General features: G+C 43.6%; 1 protein-coding gene across 1 annotated transcript in view; it reads right to left on the reverse strand.

The window, feature by feature from the left end:
* Positions 1 to 2228: 2228 nt before the first annotated feature.
* SMPX (small muscle protein X-linked) overlaps positions 2229 to 15401 on the reverse strand; it is a 52943-nt gene continuing 39770 nt past the window's right edge. Inside the window, exon 5 of the mRNA XM_006048923.4 lies at positions 2229 to 2657. The gene's annotated coding sequence lies outside the window, so the exon portion shown is untranslated. The remainder of the gene's footprint in view (positions 2658 to 15401) is intronic.

Raw genomic sequence — 15401 nt, forward strand, 5'->3', positions numbered from 1 at the left:
CAAAATTCTCCAAGCCAGGCTTCAACAGTATGTGAACCATGAACTTCCAGATGTTTAAGCTGGATTTAGAAAAGGCAGAGGAACCAGAGACCAAATTGCCAACATCTGTTGGATCATAGAAAAAGCGAGAGGGTTCCATAAAAACATCTATTTCTGCATTATTGACTATGCCAAAGTCTTTGACTGTGTGGATCACAATAAACTGTGGAATATTCTTCAAGAGATGGGAATACCAGATCACCTTACCTGCCTCCTGAGAAATCTACTTGCAAGTCAAAAAGCAACAGTTAGAATCAAACGTGGAACAGCAAACTGGTTCCAAATTGGGAAAGGAGTATGTCAAGGCTGTATATTGTCACCCTGCTTATTTAACTTCTATGCAGAGTACATCATGAGAAATTCTGGGCTGGATGAAGCACAAGCTGGAATCAAGATTGCTGGGAGAAATATCAATAACCTGATATGCAGATGACACCACCCTTATGGCAGAAAGCAAAGAAGAACTGAAGAGCCTTTTGATGAAAGTGAAAGAGGAGAGTGAAAAAGTTGGCTTGAAGCTCAACATTCAAAAAATTAAGATCATGGCATCTGGTCCCATCACTTCATGGCAAATAGATGGGATAACAATGGAAACAGTGACAGACTTTATTTCCTTGGGCTCCAAAATCACTGCAGACGGTGACTGCAGCCATGAAATTAAAAGACGCTTGCTCCTTGGAAGAAGAGTTATGACCAACCTAGAAAGCATATTAAAAAGCAGAGATACTATTTTGCCAACAAATGTCTGTCTAGTTAAAGCTATGGTTTTTCCAGTAGTCATGTATGGATGTGAGAGTTGGACTATAAAGTAAGCTGAGCACCGAAGAATTGATGCTTTTGAACTGTGCTATTGAAGAAGACTCTTGAGAGTCCTTTGGACTGCCAGGAGATCCAACCAGTCCATCCTAAAGGAAATCAGTCCTGAATATTCATTGGAAGGACTGATGCTGAAGCTGAAACTTCAATACTTTAGCCACCTGATGAGAAGAACTGACTCACTGGAAAAGACCCTGATGCTGGGAAAGATTGAAGGCAGGAGGAGGAGGGGACAACAGAGGATGAGATGGTTGGATGGCATCACCAACTTGATGGACACGAATTTGAGCAAGCTCCGGGAGTTGGTGATGGACAGGGAAGCCTAGTGTGCTGCAGTCCATGGGGTTGCAAAAAGTCAGACATGACTGAGCGACTGAACTAACTGATAAACAAAGGAAAAACTGAGATACAGTTTGTCACTCTACCCAACTATCCTGATTAGGAAGGGGTGGAATGTTCTGCAGATGATGAGCTGGTGTATTTTGTTCTGCTTGATATTCCCCGCCCTGTATGACTACAGTAGATTTAGATCATCAGCCTAACCCACAGGCCAGTGAGATATCTGGGACCCACGACCAGATAGATGGGCGCCCCTTCAGGAAAACCTAAACTCATCATGCACCGCCTTAATCTGCAGCTAGTCACATGGGTGCAATGGTAGTCCTGCTTTTGGAAACCAATCTTGATGAGACAGAAAAGCTAAGGACCAATTTACAGTTGGAATGTTTAAAAGGACATCCAACATTTTTTAAACGGCAGGAAGTGAAGCGAGGAAAAAAGTCATGGTGTTGGGGTGTCTGCATACCAAGTAAATGACACACTTATCTCTGAAACAGTGTGAACTCAAGGATGTGGTCCCTGTGGTCCTCGTTTGTACTGTGAAGTTACAGGGATAGCTGAGAAGCTCAGCAGATGCTAGCAGGGCATGACCGATTCTTCTTGGTTTGTGATTGTTTCATAGAGACTCCATCTTAGCAGTAGGAGACTCATTTCATCTTCTTTGGACAGCTAAGTTATGAGCAGTCTCTTGCTTTCATTCTCATCTCTCAGCTTTACTTTATTGTGCCTTATAATGGACTCTACTCCATCTGGGCAAAGAGAATTTCTTAGCTTCTATGGAGGTAAAATATACTCACCATAAAAGTTGTCCTTGAAGGAGGAATGTCAGCGATGCCCAGTTCCTCGGGCAATATTTAACTTCTTTTGCAATGATCAGTCAGCCATAGCTTTACCTGTGGTACCCAGTAATTCAGAATAAGAAGCTCCCATTTAGGCGGTGTGGGATTCGGTTGGTGCTCACATCTGGTTTCTCTCCATGTGGGGGAATATGTAGCTATCTGAACATAGGAAAATTAATGTAGTCTAGAGTTACATTTTACATTTACTCAAATATTTATTTGAACTCATAAAAAGTTTATTGACATAATTTAGAAGGTGAAGAACTCAAATACATTCCAAATATTGACCAAAATAGTGTGGGAAGTAGCTTAGAGGACTTTCCATCAAAATCATTGTTATGCATATCATTGTATCCTTCTCTATAAAATCATATCCCTTCTCAAAACCACACCCTCCAAGTGGTAAATTCTGGAGCCGATTTGCTCTGCAAGTTGCCAAATGTGAAAATAAAGTAAGTAGTGCAGCCAACTAGAAGGAAGAGATATAAATGTACAAACAGGACATTTCTGCTAGAGTCTTAGGCATTCAGGAGGTACATAATCTTCATACAAATATATAAAACTTTTTAGTGAGCCATTTTTGTTTGAATCCATTCTCTTACTCTTCAATTCTTCACATCAAGCCTGCAAAGGAAAAAGCAAAGGACCTATTAGTGCCCATGAGATATTTTTAGGGACAGCTTGTAAATCAATATGATAGGGACAGGTCGAAATTGAAAACCTCATTTTCACTTGAAAACTTTACCTCTTGAGTCCGTGAAGGTAAAGTGAACTATGAATAGAAGCTGTGATGATCAGTTCTGGCTCTAGGGATCTGAGTGATTCCAAACTAAATGAGGATGACTTCCTTCTGAAGCTCTAGAGTATAAAGTCAACATTAGATCCATCCTCATTGCCCTGTAACTTTTTAGTTTCCTATCATCGTGAGGAGGATGGGATTCCTCATGCCTGAGGTTGGCCACGTGACTTGCTTCAGTCAAGAGAATGACACAGAAGTGCGCTGGTTCTGAGCCTGCGCCTTGAGAGGGATCACATGTTTTGATTTGCTCTCTTGCACATCTGCCATTGCCACCAGGAGGGTGTGCCCAGGCCCCCTGCTGGTCCCCAGTGAAGGATGGGCAAAATGAGCACAGCCCCAGCTCACACCGATACCCAGCCTAGGTCAGTTGAGCCACAAACACATGAGCCAGAGTAATAAATGCTTTTGTTTTAGGCCAGGGGTCCCCAACCCCCAGGATTTAATGCCTGATGAGCCTGAGGTGGAGCTGATGTAATAATAATTGAAATAAAGTGCACAATCAATGTAATGCATTTGAATCATCCCCAAACCTTCCCCCGCACCCCTGATCTGTGGAAAAATTGTCTTCCACGAAACTGGTCCGTGGTGCCAGAAAGGTGGGGGACCTCTGGTTTAAGCCATTAGATTCAGAGATGGTTGGTGATGCAGCCATAGCTAACTGATACAATGCCCTTTCTCTTAAAGGCACTTGCAGTGCCAGGATGGTTGAACATTATTCACCGCTTTGTTTTCCATTATTCTTTGCTGCCATTTCTTGCATGTTTCACTTACGTGGATAGGCTGAATATTTTCTAAGAAATAGAATCTTTATAGTTTTGTTCTGTGTGTGTGTGGTTTTTTTTTTTTTTTTTTTGCCAGTGGCTGTAGGAGGGTCACCCTGCCCCTACTACGCCTGCTGTGGCAGTCACTATGGCTTGGCTCGCTCTGTGTCCATTCACAATCCCCTTCTCCTTTGCTTTTCTCTCCTACGAAGACTTGTGGCCAAATACTCCCTTTCTCGGTCTCTCTTATAGCCTGGGGCAGCTGTGGGACCCAGCTGTGGCCAGTGAACCCCAAGGAGAATTCTGCAGCAGAGGTCTTTAAGAAAGCTTTGCTTTCCTGTGTATTTCTATAGAGATGACAGAGCCTGTGGCATCATTTTAACATTTATGTAGTGTAGCCATGATGCAGGTTGTATTATACTCATTGTTGGGATGCAACACCTAGAAGTTCAAAGCACCAAATGAGTGGCTCAAAGTCTCATAGCTGTTAAAGAGAAAAGCTGGGATTTGAATTCCAGTGTTCTGGCTCTGGGCCCCTTGCACTCCCTTAAAGGGAAGGTTTGGATGGTTCTTGAACTGGAGGGAAGGTAGGAATGCGTCATTGACTACAGAACTGAAAACGGTACCCCCTCTGACTCCTGTATTTTTATAGCATTTATTTCCTTTTCATAGCAACTCAGTTTTCAGTGTAGGTCATTCACCAGGAAAAAGCAAAATGCTTCCTCTTTCCCAGTCCATGATTTCCTGGCTGAAATGCACTTTGTTGACCAGCAGCTTCCCAGGGTCACCTGGGGTCCCCCATGCCAGTCTGGGTCTCCCTTGCACACCCTGCACTGAGTTTGTTGCCACTTGCTGCTCACATAACATGATTCAAGCTTTCAGGCCTCTCCCTCTTAACTGAAGTTAAGTGGCTGATAACTCTTAACTGAAGTCCCCCCACTCCCGCATGGCTCTCCATATCATCGGTTGCATTGTCGTGAGCTGCCCATACATCCTCTCTCTCCCCTCATCTCATTCCCACCATAGCCGTCCTGTAGGCTGTGACCTTCTGAAGGACATGTCTTTCCACACCCTTGCCTATCCTGGCACCTGACACAAAGCGGAAGCCTAGGGACTGGCAAGTTGGAGCACTGGAGGGCTGAGAGCAGGAGAAGAAGTGGCACTGGAATGCTTGTGAGGCCGCAGGAGTGGGCGAGGGGCCACAGAGGCAGGACACAGCAGTGCATCCCCACTGCGCTGTCACACCTGTCCTGGGCCCTGTCATAGCTCCATCAGGGCCAGTGTGTGCCCAGGCCATGTTACTGCTGTGGTCACTGTGCTCGGTGACATATGGCCAGTCTCTCTGGCCAAGGGAGAGGCCCGTCACAAGCTGCCCTTGAAACCAAGGCATTCATTCCTTGAGCTTCTCTGAACAGCATGGAAAGGGTGATGGTTCATAGCAAATTGTCACTGAAGCTTGTTCTATGAGGAGACATTTCTCTCCAACAAGTGTCCAGACTAGAAAGCCTCATCTGCAGCCGTTTCTGTGACAGGCTTAAGATAGACTTTGACCCTCACATATCTGTCTCATGGGTCTAGAATTATAGCTATCCTGAGAAATAGAGGATGAGCCTTTTGCAGCAACCCTTCAGCAACTGTTTTCTTAAAAGCCCTAAGATGCCCCTCATGACTGGGTTCAGCTTGTGGACATCTCTGACTTTAAGACAGTTTTGGAAACATAAGGAAACCTTGACGCAGTTTGCCCAGACTACCGTGGCCACTGAGGTTTAAGAAAAGCAAACTGTGCTTCATAAGGGGATGCAGGAATCACTGACTTAACACAGTCACCTCGTCTCATCTACAAAGTGAGCCTGGGTCTTCCTTGTAGAAGGAGCTGGCAGGAGGCAGCAGATAGAGCAGAAGAGTCACCGGAGTTGTCATTCTACAGACCACCCTGCCCTCCCTCAGCTTCTGCTCTCCTTCCCTGGCCCCAGTAGAATCTGAGAGGGCCCAGCGGCCCTGGACACAGGACATTGCTGATGGCCAAGGTCACAGTGGTCCTTCCAAGAGTGCAGGGCCCCCAGAGGACCAGTGTCTCCATCCTTGGCCTGGTGGGACTCCGAGTGTTCTCAGAATGCCTTTATGTGACCAGAATCCAAGAATTCAGAGACCTGGGTCAGGGCTCACATTTAAAATTGAGAACAATGGGAAGGGATCCAGAGCTAAAATTGCCCCTTCTGTAAAGCACACTTGTTTGTCGGGGTGCTGGAATGCAAGGGTGTTGGGCGGTATCCCAGGCCACACTGCTTTGCCGCCTAGACCACAGCTGTCAGCTATTCTCCTGTGTCCTGTTCTCCTGCCGGGGACATGGGTGAGAACGATGGGGAATGCAAGGCCCCCTCCAGCTACCTGGCATCCCTTTTCTACCCTAAGCAAAAAAGTTCACACTGAGAAAGGCACACCTTGGCTGTGGCAGGGGTGATACCCCAGACAGCTCCCATGTGTCACTCTTAAGTCCAGGCTGAGGGCATGTGATGTTTATGCCTTGCCATGACCCATTTATAGCTGTGTTACTCATACTTGCCACGGCCCCACATACATCATTTAGGAAATGGAGTCCACTCAACACCACTCTGCATTTGGTCCTTTACCCAGACACCTGGGGGCGGTGCAATGATAACTTCCTCCTGCGTGGTGCTAAATCATAGAGCCATAAACACAGTGACACTCAAATGTCGTCGAGAGGAAGGCCGTGCCTCATGTTCCACCCAGTTGCATATGGAGTGGCCGACCAGGCTCCCAGAGCACACTGGTTGAAGCTTTGGAGTTTGTTAGAGGGCATTGGTGGAGTCCTCTAGAGTTTACAAAGCACATTCATGTGCATTGCCCCACGTGACCATCGTGACCACACAGAGATGAAGGCAATGCCGGCTACAAGCACGACTCTTAGTGCACCTGCACACCAAGGTCAAGGACAAAGGAAGCACACTGTGTGAAACTGCGCCAGGGCCACTCCAAACCCAGAACTTTATCTCCACCAGCCACTCATAAAGTAAAAGAAACAAAACTCTCGGTAAAAACTTTTTCCTTAAACTGCAAAATAGCCACGCCAATTGGCTTTGGTACATCACAAAGCCTTTGGTGGCTAAAGTAAAAACTGAAATGTTTCTACTAATTACTAGTAAAAAAACAAACAAACAAACAAAAAAAAAAACAAGGGAGATGAGAAAGACACAAAGAGCAGGACATTTGGGGATTTGGGGGGTATGATTCTACACCTAAAATCCAGTCAAGCAGTGTACATGCTGGGTGTGAAGAATTTGAGTGATGCTAAGAAGGCAAAGTACATGTCCAGGTGAAATTCATTAAAAATAAGTTCAAAAAGGTTTTTTTTTTTTTTTTAATCCTGTTATACTGAGAGTTTGTTGGCTTCGATATCAAGTCAGGAACTGGCAGCTGAGATTATATTGAACTTGTTGGTAGAGATCTTTGTGGAATCAGGGGCATAATCCAGGACTAGTTACCATTGGTGGCTCTTGGCTTTGCGGTCAGTGTCTCCATCTGTCAGAGCACAGACCGCTCTGTTTCTAAAGGGGCCACAGATTTTACTGGAAAAACACTGGCCCAAGACTTCCGAGTAAAGCAGGGATCAGTAACGCACAGAGGAAAACCAAGTGATGAAAAAGTCGAGTAGACTGCTGTCTTAAGAGGTTCTCAAGTTTCCAAAGATGGCAAACCTTCTATGTTGTTTAGGCCTGAGCATTTGAGACCTAGGGACAATGGCACTTCCATCAGAAATGCCCAGTATCCTCTTTGAACTGTCTGGCTTGGTCTCTGGCAGGCAGAGGTCCTGGGACATCCAAATGGAAAAGCAATTTCTTGACATAAAGTTAACAGAACATATGAAATAAATGTAGGCCTCCCTCCCTCTCTCCAGTCAAGTATCCTGGGAAGCACACTGTCATAGAGATTCCCTTAAAGCTCACTGACATTTTGTTTGTTTTGTTTGTTTTCATAGTAACGATGGTAGTGAGTGGTCCATAGTCTCAGTATTAAGTTTGAAAACCTGGATATTGGTACACCATCAAGCAAAGGTATAGCTACAAAGCTTTGCAATCTTCCAAAATAGTAAACCTATTTTCAAAGATGGATGAAACTTGAGTTTTCTTATCCCTCCTCATTTTAGAAATTAGGAAATTGAACTCCAGAGGGCTTGAATCACTTGTCCGAGGTCACATAGCTAGTTAATGGCTGGTCCAAGATTAAATGCTTGTCCGGAGCTCCTAGCCCCTACAATCAGTCTGTACATGTTGATGGTATTAGAGGCACCTCAAATGAATAGCTGATATGTATAAGTGTACCTGTAGTGTAAAAATAATTTGACTTAACATTCTAGTACTTGTCCTAATGAATACCTAATTTTCATTTTAAAAAATATTTTGTCTTCTCTGAATTTAGTAGTGTTAATATTTTCATAGAGTAAAATGCACAAATCATAAGTGAACAACTTAATGAATTTTTTTCCATATGTATATACCCATGTATGGCTGTTATTTTTGCATAGCTCTTAAATACTACCATATATGCTAGTATATCATTAAGGTTTTGTTCATTTGTTTGAGAAATATTAGTTCCAAGAGACAATAAAGCAAGTTTCACCTTTGAAAGAAAGGGAAGGAAGGGGAACAAAAACTTTCCATGGTCAGAAAAATTGAGATTACTGGATCAAACACAGATAAACCATTTTCTTAGTGTTAGGGCACCTTGGAGCTTTAAATGTAAAAATATATATTGCATATATTGGGTATGAAGATGATATCATGTACCATTTCAGAATTTGATTACTGAATCATTTGTCCAGTTTTCTACTGTTTGTATTCTTTTTTTATTTATCATTCATTATATCATAGCTGGTGGCTTCCCTGTGGCTTAGACACTAAAGAATCTGCCTGCAATGCAGGTTTTATCCCCGGGTTGGGAAGATCCCCTGGAGAAAGGAATGGCAACCCACTCCAATATTCTTGCCTGGAGAATCCCATGGACAGAGGAGCCTGGCAGGCTACAGTCCATGGGGTTACAAAGAGTCTGACACGACTGAGTGACTGACACTTTTCACTTTCACATCACAGATAGTATGTGTACTATTCCATCAGGTGGGTATACAAGAGCTGACTTAACCATAATCCTATTATTGGACACTTAGGTTCTTAATGAATTTTGCTATCATAAGTAAACAAAACTTTTCCCACATATTCTCTTTAGGATGGCTTCCATCAAGGTCTAATTGGGTTGGAGGACATAATAATCCAGAATGGCTGGAACTTTCTTCATTTACTAAGGCCCACACCCTCGTCACCTAGGCTGGCATAGCACTTGCTCTACGGAAGACTATCTGTCGAGGGAATGAACAAGCCCCTGTTTCATGATCATTTTCCCATTACTTATTGTGAATATTACAAGTAACATTTTTCATTGAATATCCCTTTAATTACTAATGAGGTTCTCATTTTCTCATGGCTTCTCTATTAATTCTGCATCTGCTTTTGTGAATTGTGAGTTCAGTTCCTTTATTTATCTATTAAGGTATTAATATTTTGCTTCCCAATTTGCATGGGCTCTGTTTGCCAATTATATGGGTTTTCTTTTTCAAGTACAGGATTGTTTTTTAATTAGCAAGATTTTGAGGGATGTTTTGGTGACTCTTCTTTAAAAAGCTCTCTGAGCAAGCTTAAATTAATGCCTTCATTCCCTCCCCCCACCCCAAATCAATCCAATCATTATTTTTAAATCAGATCAGATCAGTCCCTCAGTTGTGCCCGACTCTTTGCGACCCCATGAATCACAGCACGCCAGGCCTCCCTGTCCATCACCAACTCCCAGAGTTCACTGAGACTCAGGTCCATTGAGTCAGTGATGCCATCCAGCCATCTCATCCTCTGTCGGCCCCTTCTCCTCTTGCCCCCAATCCCTTCCAGCATCAGAGTCTTTTCCAATGAGTCAACTCTTCACATGAGGTGGCCAAAGAACTGGCGTTTCAGCTTTAGCATCATTCCTGCCAAAGAAATCCCAGGGCTGATCTCCTTCAAAATGGACTGGTTGGATCTCCTTGCAGTCCAAGGGACTCTCAAGAGTCTTCTCCAACACCACAGTTCAAAAGCATCAGTTCTTCTGTGCTCAGCTTTCTTTATAGTCCAACTCGCACATCCATACATGACCACTGGAAAAACCATAGCCTTGACTAGATGGACCTTTGTTGGCAAAGTAATGTCTCTGCTTTTTAATATGCTGTCTAGGTTGGTCATAACTTTCCTTCCAAGGAGTAAGCATCTTTTAATTTCATGGCTGCAGTCAACATCTGCAGTGATTTTGGAGCCCAGAAAAATAAAGTCTGACACTGTTTCCACTGTTTCCCCATCTATTTCCCATGAAGTGATGGGACCAGATGCCATGATCTTCGTTTTCTGAATGTTGAGCTTTAAGCCAACTTTTTCACTCTCCGCTTTACCTATCATCAAGAGGCTTTTTAGTTCCTCTTCACTTTCTGCCATAAGGGTGGTGTCATCTGCATATCTGAAGTTATTGATATTTCTCCCGGCAATCTTGATTCCAGCTTGTGTTTCTTCCAGTCCAGCATTTCTCATGATGTACTCTGCATATAAGTTAAATAAACGGGGTGACAATATATAGCCTTGACATACTCCTTTTCCTGTTTGGAACCAGTCTGTTGTTCCATGTCCAGTTCTAACTGTTGCTTCCTGACCTTCATACAAATGTCTCAAGAGGCAGATCAGGTGGTCTGGTATTCCCATCTCTTTAAGAATTTTCCACAGTTTATTGTGATTCACACAGTCAAAGGCTTTGGCATAGTCAATAAAGCAGAAATAGATGTTTTTCTGGAACTCTCTTGCTTTTTCCATGATCCAGTGGATGTTGGCAATTTGATCTCTGGTTCCTCTGCCTTTTCTAAAACCTGCTTGAACATCAGGAATTTCACGGTTCATATATTGCTGAAGCCTGGCTTGGAGAATTTTGAGCATTACTTTACTAGCGTGTGAGATGAGTGCAATTGTGCAGTAGTTTGAGCATTCTTTGGCATTGCCTTTCTTTGGGATTGGCATGAAAACTGACCTTTTCCAGTCCTGTGGCCACTGCTGAGTTTTCCAAATTTGCTGGCATATTGAGTGCAGCACTTTCACAGCATCATCTTTCAGGATTTGGAATAGCTCAATTGGAATTCCATCACCTCCACTAGCTTTGTTCGTAGTGATGCTTTCTAAGGCCCACTTGACTTCACATTCCAGGATGTCTGGCTCTAGGTGAGGGATCACACCATCGTGATTATCTGGGTCGTGAAGATCTTTTTTGTACAGTTCTTCTGTGTATTCATGCCATTTCTTCTTAATATCTTCTGCTTCTGTTAGGTCCATACCATTTCAGTCCTTTATCGAGCCCATCTTTGCATGAAATGTTCCTCTGGTATCTCTAATTTTCTTGAAGAGATCCCTAGTCTTTCCCATTCTGTTGTTTTCCTCTATTTCTTTGCATTGATCGCTGAGGAAGGCTTTCTTATCTCTCCTTGGTATTCTTTGGAACTCTGCATTCAGATGTTTATATCTTTCCTTTTCTCCTTTGCTTTTCACTTCTCTTCTTTTCACAGCTATTTGTAAGGCCTCCCCTGACAGCCATTTTGCTTTTTTGCATTCCTTTTCCATGGGGATGGTCTTGATCCCTGTCTCCTGTACAATGTCACGAACCTCAGTCCATAGTTCATCAGGCACTCTATCTATCAGATCTAGTCCCTTAAATCTATTTCTCACTTCCACTGTATAATCATAAGGGATTTGATTTAGGTCATACCTGAATGGTCTAGTGGTTTTCCCTACTTTCTTCAATTTCAGTCTGAATTTGGCAATAAGGAGTTCATGGTCTGAGCCACAGTCAGCTCCTGGTCTTTTTGCTGACTGTCTAGACCTTCTCCATCTTTGGCTGCAAAGAATATAATCAATCTGATTTCAGTGTTGACCATCTGGTGATGTCCATGTGTAGAGTCTTCTCTTGTGTTGTTGCAAGAGGGTGTTTGCTATGACCAGTGCATTTTCTTGGCAAAACTCTATTAGTCTTTGCCCTGCTTCATTCCGTATTCCAAGGCCAAATTTGCCTGTTACTCCAGGTGTTTCTTGACTTCCTACTTTTGCATTCCAGTCCCCTATAATGAAAAGGACATCTTTTTGGGTGTTAGTTCTAAAAGGTCTTGTAGGTCTTCATAGAACCGTTCAACTTCAGCTTCTTCAGTGTTAGTGGTTGGGGCATAGACTTGGATTACCGTGATATTGAATGGTTTGCCTTGGAAACGAACAGAGATCATTCTGTCGTTTTTGAGATTGCATCCAAGTACTGCATTTCGGACTCTCTTATTGACCATGATGGCCACTCTATTTCTTCTGAGGGATTCCTGCCCGCAGTAGTAGATATAATGGTCATCTGAGTTAAATTCACCCATTCCAGTCCATTTTAGTTCACTGATTCCTAGAATGTCAACATTCACTCTTGCCATCTCTTGTTTGACCCCTTCCAGTTTGCCTTGATTCATGGACCTAACATTCCAGGTTCCTATGCAATATTGCTCTTTACAGCATCGGACCTTGCCAAATCCTACCTTTTGAAGCCATTATCAAAGGTCCTTAATTTTATCACCTTAAAAGTGACAAGAGGTCAGAAACGGATGTTCATGAAAAGAAAAGCATTGCTTTGGAGATATGGGGTTTTATTTAGAAGTTTTGGAAAATCACTCCCTAAGTTGCGGAGGGGTGAGTTTCTTTAAATCACCCAGAACAGGAGCTCAAATTTGGCTGCACATCGGAATCACCTGGGGAGTTATTAAAAATTCCGAGGCCCAGGCTGCCCCACAACTATGACTCCAGCATCTCTGGGGGTGGGATATCCTGGGCCTCTGATGTGCAGCCAGGGTTGAGAACCGCTGGCCTAGAAGCACTTTTCAGACTTTAATGTCCAGAGGAAGCACTTGAGGATCCTGTTAAGCTGCAGATTCTGACTCAGGAAACCTGGGGTGGGGGCCAAGGGCTGTCCATTTCTAGCAAATTTACAGGATGCTGTTGCTGTTGGTCCATGGAGCACACTTTGAGAATCAAGGGTCTTAGGAAGTAGTTCTCAGTGGAAGGGATGGCATTTTGCCCCTGGGGGACTAAATGGGTGGAGAGGAGTATTGGAAGCAGTGAACTGAGTTGAAATTACAGAAAAAAGAAGGACCGGGGCAATCAGTGGATAACTGGACTCTGGGGAAAGAATGAATGAGAAGGAATCATAGACTAATAATGGGTCAAGAATTTTTAGGTCACTTTACAATGTTAATCTTAGGTGAAGGTTTGCATTCCTTTTTGAGACCACTTTCAGTGATCAATTGATGTTTCTTTTGGAGGAGACTGTACTTAAATGGTCTTAAAGGTGGAAACCAGACGCCTGGTTTTATTTTGGTTATATTATATGCCAGAAAATGTATTAGGTTGGCACTGTGGACACACCAATGGTTAGGTTATACCCCTTCAAGGCACTGATCATCTAGAAGGAAAATCAGACAATAAAGTAAGTGATGACAATCCATTCCTCCATGGTGACGGGTGCAGCCATGAGGGGACCAACACAGAAAACTGTGGATGCTTTATCAGTTTGAGGGGCTATGGAAAGGCTTTTCCCAAATCGTATTTAAACTGAGACCTGAATGATGGGTAAGAGTTAGCCTGCTCATGGGAAGGGAAAGAGAGAGAAATTGGAAAATAATACTCTGAGCATATATAAAAGCCTAGATTCAGCATGGCACCTCCATGAGCTGGCTTGGAGCAAGTGATGCCCTGGGTGGGCAGAAATGTCTGTTGGGAGAACCTGGTGAGCCTGAGTCAGTTAGTGCAGGCCCTGGGAGTGGTGAGGAGCCACTAAGGGCTGTTTGTCAGGACGGCCTGTTTATCGCTTTGTGTTTTTACTTTTTTAAAAAAATCCTGTTTGCTGCAGGGCTCTGGTGATGAAAAACCAGGGAGAAAAGGCTTTAGGGAATGAAAGGCACAGGTCACTCTGAGAGCTGTGGGCCACTAATGCTCTGATTGCTCAGAGAGGTCACGTGTGTGGCAGCAACAAGCATGGTGGGTGAATGGAGTTCGCAAACCTTCTTTCAAGGTAACAACAAGGGTCAGACATCTAAGAAACTCACAGCACTTGTCCAAGGACTCTTGCCTGAGGATTTAGAAAGACGGCCCAGCAAAAGCCCAGGGGCTCCCCACTGAAGCATCTCTGCTCCAGTCTCAGACTTCAGCAGGGGCTTAGGAAGGTTCCCAAGGGCCTCCCACTTTACTCAGAGAACAAAATATGAGACAAATCACAAATGACCACAGACTGCCGGCCAGGCTCCCACCTGTCAGTGCCCAGTAGTTTGTGGGCTAGGAAGAATCTGAGCTTCAATAAAGCAGAAATGGACAGTCTTCCGATCTCATGGCTTAATTTATTGAACAGGAAATAAGCCTTGGGAGGGAAACGGACCTGTTCCTAATGATTTAACCATTAATACAGCCCTGCTATAAATGGAACTCAGAAGAAAAGGTGGCTTGTCAAAGGGTGAAAGAGTGGACCCCATTAGACAAAATAGGTCAGGCAGAGAGAAAGCCGTCTTGTCTCCTGACTAGTTATGTTGATCAGAGATGACAGGTCTTGTTGTTTTTTAACTGTTAGAAAAGGGAGAGAGATTATAGAAGTGGTTTCTTTCTGGTTGCTGTCCTTTTTAGAAGATGGCTATTTCAAAGAGGACCCTGAAAACAAAGGAGCTGATGGTATTTATCGCAGTTTTGAGTTTTGTGCTTAAAAATGTGTGTGTGTGTGTGTGTTTTCAGAAACAAATTTTTACAGAAGGAAAATTCTGTGTTTCTTCTAGGGAGTCTTCTCTGGTTGATCACTGCCTTTCTTCTTGGACTAATGAGACAGTAACTCTTAAGGAGAATCACCCTTCCATCGGTCTGATTTCTGGTGTTACTCTCTGCTTTTTTCCTGTTTTTGTTTTCACCCTCCCAAATCGAAAGAGAATAGGAACACTATCACAATATGAGTACAAACCGAGGAGAGGGAGCAGTACACAAGCTGATTTATCCCTTCAACCCTGACTTTTTAGCTTACTTCTGAATTTGCCCTGCCTAAGAGTTTCTGCTTTCTCCTCCCTCCATTTGGAGCGCCTGCTGCCTAATGACTCAGGGAAGTGAAGAGAGACCTTTCCCTAGTGCTCAGAGTTTGTGCTTTGCTTGTATGTTGTCTGGTTTATGAAAGCGTCTGCTGTTAAAAACATCAGGGAAACTGGCTTCACATTTGGAAGTAATCTTTCTAATCTCCCCAAAGATAAACAACATTTGGTGTTTTAAATAAATATAAGAAATTGTGAATGATGGGGATCAGTAGGGTTGAAAGAAAAGCAAACACTGAGAAGTTAACGCTACGTGATGCTGGGCAAAACCTCACTTCTCCAGACCTCAGTTCTGTCAAATGTAAAAAAAAAAAAAAGAAAAGAGGGGTAGGGGTTAGGTTTCTGGGGTAGGCATCCTCCCAGGTGAACCCCAGTAAGTCTTGCCACCTGGTATTCATATTGAGTATTCAACATTGAGTAGGGCTGACTTGTGTAATCAGTAGCATATTACAGAAATGACAGGGTGTGACTTCCAAGACTGGGTCTTAAAAATCACTGCAGCTTCCACCTTGCTCTCTTTTAGATCATTGGGTCTGAGGGAAGCCAGCTGCCATGTTGGGAGGGCACTCAAGCAGCCCAGTGGTACCAAGACCTCC

This window comes from Bubalus bubalis, chromosome X (genome assembly GCF_019923935.1).
Source record: "Bubalus bubalis isolate 160015118507 breed Murrah chromosome X, NDDB_SH_1, whole genome shotgun sequence".
Lineage (NCBI taxonomy): Eukaryota > Metazoa > Chordata > Mammalia > Artiodactyla > Bovidae > Bubalus > Bubalus bubalis.